The sequence below is a fragment of the Anarrhichthys ocellatus genome, unplaced genomic scaffold, assembly GCF_004355925.1.
Source record: "Anarrhichthys ocellatus isolate YVR2014 unplaced genomic scaffold, GSC_Weel_1.0 scaffold24, whole genome shotgun sequence".
Classification (NCBI taxonomy): domain Eukaryota; kingdom Metazoa; phylum Chordata; class Actinopteri; order Perciformes; family Anarhichadidae; genus Anarrhichthys; species Anarrhichthys ocellatus.
This window is the reverse complement of record NW_022280054.1, coordinates 12,109,027-12,118,213: the sequence shown is the minus strand read 5'-3', so window position 1 is coordinate 12,118,213 and position 9,187 is coordinate 12,109,027.

The following is a 9,187-nucleotide window of genomic DNA, read 5'->3' as shown; positions in this document are numbered from 1 at the left end:
CAGCGTATGATTTACCGGTGGAGATGGAAGAAGAAGACAGGAAGAGGGGGGAGTGGACTGAGAGAGAGGGGGGGGGGGGGGGGGGGGAATACTATAAACTAAAGATCACTTTCATCCCCGAAAAAACAAGACTTACAACCTCGTAAAGACGAGCCACATTAAATCACGCTCATTCAGTCGCTCCCCTCCATCCCTCTCTCCTCTCATCTCCACATTCCTCACATCATCGTCCAAACTTTACTGTTGATGCTTCCTCTGCTGCGTCTTCTCTGGATAAAAACACTGAAAAGTCCCAGACTTTCATCAAAAAAAGCAAAAAAAGAAAAACGTCTTTCAGCTCATTCCAACTGTTTCTTTCAACTCTCCAGCCGTCGCTTTCGTTCTCTCATCGTTCAGCTCCGTCTCTGTCATTTTCTCTCGCTTTCTTCTCTCTCTCTTTTTTTATTTGAGGAGAGGATTTGAGTCGGTGGGCGATTCCTTGATTGCTCCGGCATATGTGAGAGGCCTATAAATCAGTCATCGGACGCCTCGCTCTTTACACTCTGTAGACTCCAGCCAGTCGCTCTAAAAGGTAACTACATATACCCAAAGGGAGAGAGATCGAGATGAGGGGGGGAGGTAAAAGAAAAGGAGACGTAAACGTGGCCCTCGAGGGGTCCAACGTGTGTTTGTTTAACCCTCCAAACACAAGCTGGTCCTACTACAGTAGTGGGTCGGTTGTCACGATAAAAAGGGTGAGAAAGGTCACTCTTGTCGATCATAACTGGATCCCTGTAACGGAGCGCCGGTGACATGATACCCCCCACACACACACACACACACACCAGACGAGACGTTTGGAAGCTGGTAATTACAACGAGAAGATGAGTTTCATGTCCTCGGATGCTTTGCGGTGATTTATCTGTTCGGCGCGGCGATCTGCAAGATGCACAGCTGTTCCCCTGGGAAAATAAACTTGTTTCAAAATGACAAACACAAACATCATTTTCCACACGCCGATTTTCACAAAAAGTCACGAAAACGTAAATCTGTTTGAAATGTTAAGACATCCAGGAGCTGGTTTTCTAGTGACGGATGTTTAGCCTCCAGCATAAAATGAAAAATAACAAATAGAATACAAAGAAAATCCTGTCTGATTAAAGTTGTGTGTTGAACTGTTTTCTCTAAGCTAACGCGGTGTCCACTTTACAAATATCAAGGTATAGTTTTATGGGTCTGATGTCAAAGTACATGCCTCTTTATACTTTAAAAGTGGCAATCATGACGAGATGTGCTCAGAGTTGAGAAGCCCAGAGTCTTTTTGTTGCTACATGAGATTCAAGTTTTCAGAATTTTGTGCATCGTTATCTATTTTGTGTGTATTCAATGGAGGAAAAACTCACGCTTTTTCTAGTGTTATATCAGAAAAACGATCCAAGCGCTTTTTTATGGTTCTATGACAAGAATATCCTGACAACAATCAACTCAATCTGGGTATTAGCCAGCTGGCAACCTCCGGTTCCGGTGCCTTGAACTTGCATTCTCTCTAATGTCCACCAGGGGGCGACTCCTCTGGTTGTATAGAAGTCTATGAGAAGATAACCCTACTTCTCACTTGATTCATTACCTTTTGTTCAAGTTTAGTAAGCCCGACATCTCAGCAGCAATTAAGGTAACGGACTGGCATTGATTAACAACACTTCCAAGCCAACCTTTCACAACATATTATGGTAACTGTCTGAAAAGTTAGCAGCCAATCTCAAAAGAAGCACTTGCATATCCTTAAAAACCTGTGCAGGTACTTGTGAGGAATTATCTGAAGTGATAAAAACAAAGCCGCCTCACTCAGAGTGCTCGTTGTTCATTCTATTGTATGTTGACAGGATTCAGAACAAGTGTGTCGACCACAGGTAGCAAACGGCATCTTTACCTGCATGGAGGAAAAAGAATTGGAAATGAGCAAAGAAGAGCAGGTCCTTTTTCTCTTCCTCTGTGTACACAGTTAGGTTGACCATATTTTGAAACCTCCAAGTCGGGACCTTTACATTCATGCGGACACGTGTATGTGCTTATGAACGCACCATAGGCGTTGTCCGAGCACGCCTTTCAGCACCATGGACAGCAGACGACAAATGTTATATTTTATCTCCCAAATCCTGCGAAACAGTTCATTTGAAGACTGTATAACAAAACTAGTAAACACAAAACACAAGGACGCATCGGTGTAACTTAATTATTGATTGTCAGATACCTTTTAAATCTAACCGTCAGTGTGCATTAGAGCAGGCTGCCGGCTAAATGGCCGACTGTGACACATTCTCTGCCAGCTAATGTACATCTGTTCGTGTTAAAGTGTACTTTTATATCTGGATTTGAACTGTGTGCAACAGAAAATGTCTTACAGTGAGTGCAGAACGACCATTTCTTTTGTGCCTGGTACTTTACGAAGAAAGGAGTTAGCCTTCAGGAGCTCTTTAGAAAAACATAAATGAAATATTAAATTAAATCTGGCCGACAAACGGAAAGACGTGGCGGATCACAAAATAGTCCAGTTTCATGGGCGGTGCTTAGTTTTGGCTCGAATCTTTTCAACACGGCGCCCAAGGCTGACACACATTCTCATTCTACAGCTAAAGCGCTCACTAGAATGTGCTTCTGAGAACATTTGAGGTGAGAAAAAAGGCAACGCAGCAATAGAATATTATTTCATTGTTGATGCCTAAAAGATGAACGGACTTAATTTGCATAAACTCGAGGTCGAGTCTGATTATGCAGATTTAAACACGGCGAATGGTCAGTCAAGTCTCCTGGTCACCACATTCAAAGTGCAGAATATTAGTGATGCAACTCTAAGCCTCAGTATCCTCTCAATTAAACTATTTAAGTTCATTTTTTTTCTGTACAACTTTGAACTTTCAGCATTTGACCCGTGCAGAGTTGTAGGAGTGAAGTCCCGCGTGTTACTGTATGACTGTGTTTAAATCCTGTCAGAGTGAATGAGCGTCCCGAAGACAACATTTAAAGAGTTATATTCATATCAGCGCATCTCATCAGTAATCGGTAAGTTTACAGTAGCACAAACTCCCCTGAAGCCGATGTGAGACGGTGCAGCTCTCTCTCCCCCTACGCGTGTGCGTGTGTGTGTGTGTGTGTGTGTGTCGATGCGATTGCAGAGTCCAGGACGCGGCGTAGCGTGAAGTCACTGCTTCAAACCGCACTTAATCACACACTGCAGCACCAAGTAAATAACTAATCACACGCACCGGGCCGCATGAATGCTGATGCACACACTAATGTGTTTATCATGCGCACATTTATGAACGAGTCAAACGCACTCACACACACACACACGCATTCTGACACGTCTTTCTGAAATTCCATCTTTTTCCACTTTGTGTAACGGTCAGACCAGGCGCGCGCACACACACACACACACACGTCACTGTTTGTGATCTATCTCAATGCCACGCCTCAACGGATTCAATCAGAGGGGAGCCTTTGTTTTTTTGTTCCTATCTGTTGTTTTATTTTCCTATTCTCTCTCTCTCTCTCTCTCTCTCTCTCGTACACACACACACACACACACACACACACACACACCACTCTTTCAATTCTCAGCTGGAGCCAAATAACTTTAGTCTGAACGTTCCCACAGCTCTCACTATGGAGCTAAACACAGACAGACAATGGGACCACGCGCACACACACACACACACACACACACACACAGACACACACACACACAGAGTGCAAGAGAGATGCCGAGTTATTACTGATGTGTGGCTGATATCTTGTGTATGTCTCTATACATATTACACAGGTGTGTTTGTGCCACAGAGCCACCAGTATTTTGATAAAGTACCACGTTTTGCCTCTTTATTCATTCCAAACCATAAAGAATGAAAGCAGCATTAGACAGATCTGTTCATGTGTGCTGGAGGATTTGTCAGAATGCCAACAAGAGTGCAATTATGAAGGCAGATCGTCTCATCAAAGAGCGTTCTGCAAAGGTGGAAGGAGAAGTGCAGCTGAAGATTGGAGCAAGAAGAGGTGTTGGCCATGCGGCAACCTCATGTGTTAAAGCTGCATTCTCTCTAGTGTCTCTGCCATTCTGTCTGTTTTCATGACGGTTCATTTAGAAATGTACACAACTCACAGCCTCGCAGACACAAACCGTACAGGTGGGGGCCCTGGAAATGTGGCAGCGGATTGACTAATTAAAAAGAGAAAATCCCATTCACGCATCGGCTCCTCGTATCCCCGAGACCGATTCGATGCGCTCGATTCAATCCCCAAAATTCTAAAATCTCACCTGAGGTGGTGGATATTGCCGAGCGTCTGAGTGGGAAAGTCTAAATCCATCTGTTAGTGTGAGAAGCTGAGCTCGCTGCTGTCGGCCTGCGCAGAGCAGGTGTTGCACTGCGGAGTCGAGCAGATGTTAAAGCTAAATGAAGATGTCCTATCTTCTTTCCTGCTGCTGCTCAACTCCTCTGCCCAGATCAGTGTGTGTGTGTGTGTGTGTGTGTGTGTCCCAGTCACTGCTTCACAATGTCACCCTTACTTCTCTCTCTTTTTTTATATTGTCCGATTCTTTTTCTCCATCTTCCCAGTATAAAAACTCAAGACTGACTTGTATACAAAAGCTTGCCAGCGGGGCTAAAGAACACACGAGCTGTTGAAGTGTCAGATGACATCGCTCCACCTTTAGGGTACATCTCAAATTCAGATCTCACGTTTTTAACAAGGGACGACTTCATCCATCAACCAAACACTGTGCAGTTTGTAGATTTGATATGCAGGTGGTGAGTGATTATTTCACTTTGAATTGTTTTGTTTTTTCTGAGGAAAAAACAGGCGGCAACCTCCAGTTCTGCCGAGAGAAGCTGCATTCTCTCTAGTGTCCACCAGGGAGCGACTCCTCTGGTAGTATAGAAGTCTATGAGAAAATGACTCTACTTCTCTCTTGATTTATTACCTCAGTAAACATTGTAAACATGAGTTTATGGTCTCAATCTCTAGTTTCAAGTATTCTTCAATACAGCATGATGTTCATTTAGTACATTATGGTCCATTTAGAGTCACACAGACCATAAAGCAGGGGATGCTTTAGGGCGGGGCTACACGGTGATTGACAGGTCTCTACCAGAGATGTATAAGGCGTCTCTACGTCACTCCTCAGTCCAAATATGGTCACTTCCTGTTCACTGGTTGCAAAAAGCAACATGGCGACGGCAAAATCGATCATCGACATCAGTCCACGAACAAGTGAGTGACATCACGATGCGATATCATCATGCTGTCGGTGACAATTACAAACACCATCAATGTTTGCAGCGCTTTAAACGTCGCGCAACAAGCAAAAAGTGCATCTAAAAAGCATTACATAAGAAAATTTCTTTAAGTTCCACAGAATCCCAGCCGGACTGGATCTTACCCCTCGTCTTGGTTCAAATCTAATTATTGGCTGGTTATTGGCTCCTTACTGAAACAAGATGATGTCCAGATGAAACACAGCAAGTCTAGATGCAAAACAAACAGCAATGAACAGCTTTGGCTGTCTCAATGTATTTCTGAGTAAATCTGTTATAGAGAGTTTGCAGAGACGCGTGCCCAAAAGAAAAGCCTACATTTGTGGTCGGAAGGAGAAACGTAAACTTTTAAACATTCTGAAGGACTTGAATATCAACAGGTTTTTGGATACAAACACATATTGGAACGTAGACCTTTTCAAGAAGGTGGTTGAAGGAATGACAGAGGGGCTGTGGTTCAAGTCTTCCACCGGTTATGTATGAACGACTGCATTTAAAGTGGAATATTCATTTTTATTAGCCATGTAATCAGCTTAATCGGAATATTGTCTTTTTGGGAATGAGACAAAAACAAACTACAATCTGATTTGTTTAGCAACTGATCTGCATGAACAGAGCTGCCTGCAAATTCTATTAAACTTTATGTAATAGATTAATGTTTCCTACTCCATCGATTGAGATCCACGAACAACACAAAGAACCGTCTGTTCTGGTAACTCCGTGATTCAACGCTTTGTATTGTTGGTTCTTTCCTTCTGGTTTGGGTCCAACAAACAGCGATCGTTCAAGAGAACGCTGTTCGTTCCCCGTGTGAAACTAGAACTCGATATTTTTGACACGAAACTTTCGTACTTCAGTTACGGCACTTTCGTGGTTATTTTTAGCCCAAACGAACATCTTTTCTTCAACCTAACTACGGAAGTCTATTTTCAAAAAGACTGTATGGACGTTACAAACGCGTGTTGCTGGAATTTCGGAGAAAAATGAAACCGTTGTACGATACGTTGAACAGATTACTTCCTCATAACGTGGCACCTTGAACTTTTACCCTCTTGCTGTGCAAAGCATTGTGGGTCAGAATAGCCAGAAAAACATGCTGCAAAATGCGACTGGATGCATCCTGGTATTTTTGGGACGTACAAAATATTTTTGTTGCATACTAAATGGTAGAAGTGTGGATAAACAGTGTGCTTAACAATGGCAAAACAAATCCCTGCAAGAGAGTGCTAATGCACTTAATGTTATGAGCGTGGGAAGCTAAGCTAACGCTAATGCGTTTGGGCCTCGGTCTCCTCATTGACCTGGACTCCGCTGCATCGCCGCTCTAAAAACCTCATTGAACTTCTAACAGCACCGACACTAATTAACGTGACTTCAAGTCGCCTTTCAACTCCTTGGACCCGATTAATCACACACACACAAACACAAATGATCATTTAAATAAAAGCACTTTCTCTCGCAATTAGCCTGCATGACATTTTGTTTCTGTGTTTACTGGATACACCCACAACCATATGTGTGTGTGTGTGTGTTGTGTGTGTTAAATGAACCCCGCGGGCCTGCTTTGGCGAAGGTAGCACTCCATTACTTGTCCATTTCTTCTGCATGGCTGGCCCACCGCGTAATGCACTAATTACCTCTGTAAACACACACAAAAGACAAACACTCCGTTAACCGTTTACCTCGCTGAGCCGCGGTCTTCTTCATCTTCCTCCTTTCTAGTCTCGTCTTGACCGAGTAAAGAGACGTAATTAGTTTGTTCCCTCAGCGACAAAAGGACCAGATTACACCGGGCTCAAAGGAGAGAGGGTGGAGGAGGAGGAGGGAGGAAGGGAAGGAGGGGGCAATTTCATCTTCATCAGAGAATAGATGTGATTACATCTCTGGGTGGAGGCAGCGGAGGGGGAGAAGGTGGGAGGTGAAATAAAGATAATGACGAGCAGCAGGACTGAACGGAGCAGACGAGGTCTGTCGCCTCTCTTTTTTATTTGTTCTTTACTTTTGGGGTCACTGCTCTGATTGCAGAGGACAAAACGAGCAGCGCCGAGCTCTCGCTCTCTTAATATGGTTTAAGCAGACCGATAAGCAACATTAGACACAATGGCCCAGCTGTGTGGTCGTGTCTTGTCGCGGCTCAATAGGAGAGAGCGTGATTAAATTCTCACTGCGGAGAGTCAGTGTTCTGGTAGGGAACTAGAGTGTTCCTGAGGTAAAACACGGTTATATGTGCCGTTCAAAAAGGTTGAGTAAAGCTCATGTTTCTATGGAACAACCAACAGGTGTTACAGTTTACTTTTGGATTAACTGTCATGCAACTGGTTTAACTCTTTCATTTAGTGCCATCAGGACATTTTGAATCTGTCCCAATACTTTGCTTCTTTTTGGTCTGATCTCTTTATGGCTCCAACACCTTTAAAAAAAAAATGTGTTTCCCCAAAGATTCTCCGGATTTCAGTTGATCGGGAAGAAGCCTGAGAACCAGTTCCCAACTACAGAAACAGAAATATTCACCGGGAGAAACAAATCTCACAATTGCCTTCACAATGAAAAAAAAGTCCTATTTGATAACAAGGAAATGTGTATAAAGGAGGTTTCAATCAAAGTAAACCAAGACACTAAATAACAGAATAAAGCCTGCAGGCAGCAGGTTATCATAAGGCAGACACACTCTTGCTGCTCTGATGCAGGAAAGTGTTCTTTAATATTCACTCAAGCTACGTTTCAGAACGCTAGAAATCACCCTCAATCGGGAACGTTGAGACGGTAAAGAAGTCTTAAAAAGGCCTAATGTCTGACATCATCTGCTGAAATGAAGTCTGAATTATGTGGAGGAAGGATCCGAGCGCTCAGCTCCTCACCTCTCTTAAACCTTAAAAAGAGGGCGTCGTCACCTCCTGATTGGCCGAGAGAGAAAAATACATCAAGCTGCTCTTAATTCTTAATTAGGAGTCCATCCTCACAACAGCTGATCTGAATAACCCTCCAATCAACTCTCGTGACTCCCCTGCACAATAATGCAACATCTTTCTTTTGTTTGTTTTGCTTCTTTTATCGTTATTATTTTTATTGTTTGCTATTTTATGTCTCATTATATCTGCTATTTATTGTCTTTCTTTTATGGAGCCTCCGAGCAGAAGCATTTCACACGATTGTACTTGTATAAGAGTGACAATAAACATCTTGAGTGTTGACATTCAGCTAAAATTACTTTGCGGAGGAATAAAAGTGAAATGACAACAAATACCAAAGAATGATGGACTGCTACAACATACTGTAATACTTTGGAAGTGTTATACAAGCAAACTCTTCAAATGATTTGTGTTACTTTTTTCATTCCCTCCCACAAACCAAAACAGAAAGATAATCTTTTCTTTCTTTTTATCCATTAAGGAAAATCTGAGCAGGTGAGGAGTAAGAAGCGCTCCACTCTTCCTCATCATCTGCTGCTTTTATCCTCTCAACATGCAGGGCCAACGTTCCTCGGATTGTAAATGTACAAGATTGAAACTGACTTTCACTTGCAGCTGCTGTGACTTCAGCCGGCTGCTGTTGAGCCCCTGTGACTGTAAATAAGCGACAGCTTTCTACATAACTCGGATCTAATTATTTTGTATTTTCGGTCCTCATGTTTTGGTGATGAAACATTTTGCATATATCAAGTTGCACGCTAAGTCCTGGGAAAGCCATATGGTCTTAAAACGTCCAAACAAGCAGTGGTTTTTAAAAAACTGCAAAGTAATATTTTCACCTAAACCATCGAATACAAGCATCTATATCTGGTTTGATTGTGACTTTTAAATACATGTGATCTCCACTGAACCATAGAACCGCCCTCAGGCTAACCCTAACCCTAATACTTAGTTAGGTTCAGGAAAAGATCGTGAAATACTTAGTTAGGT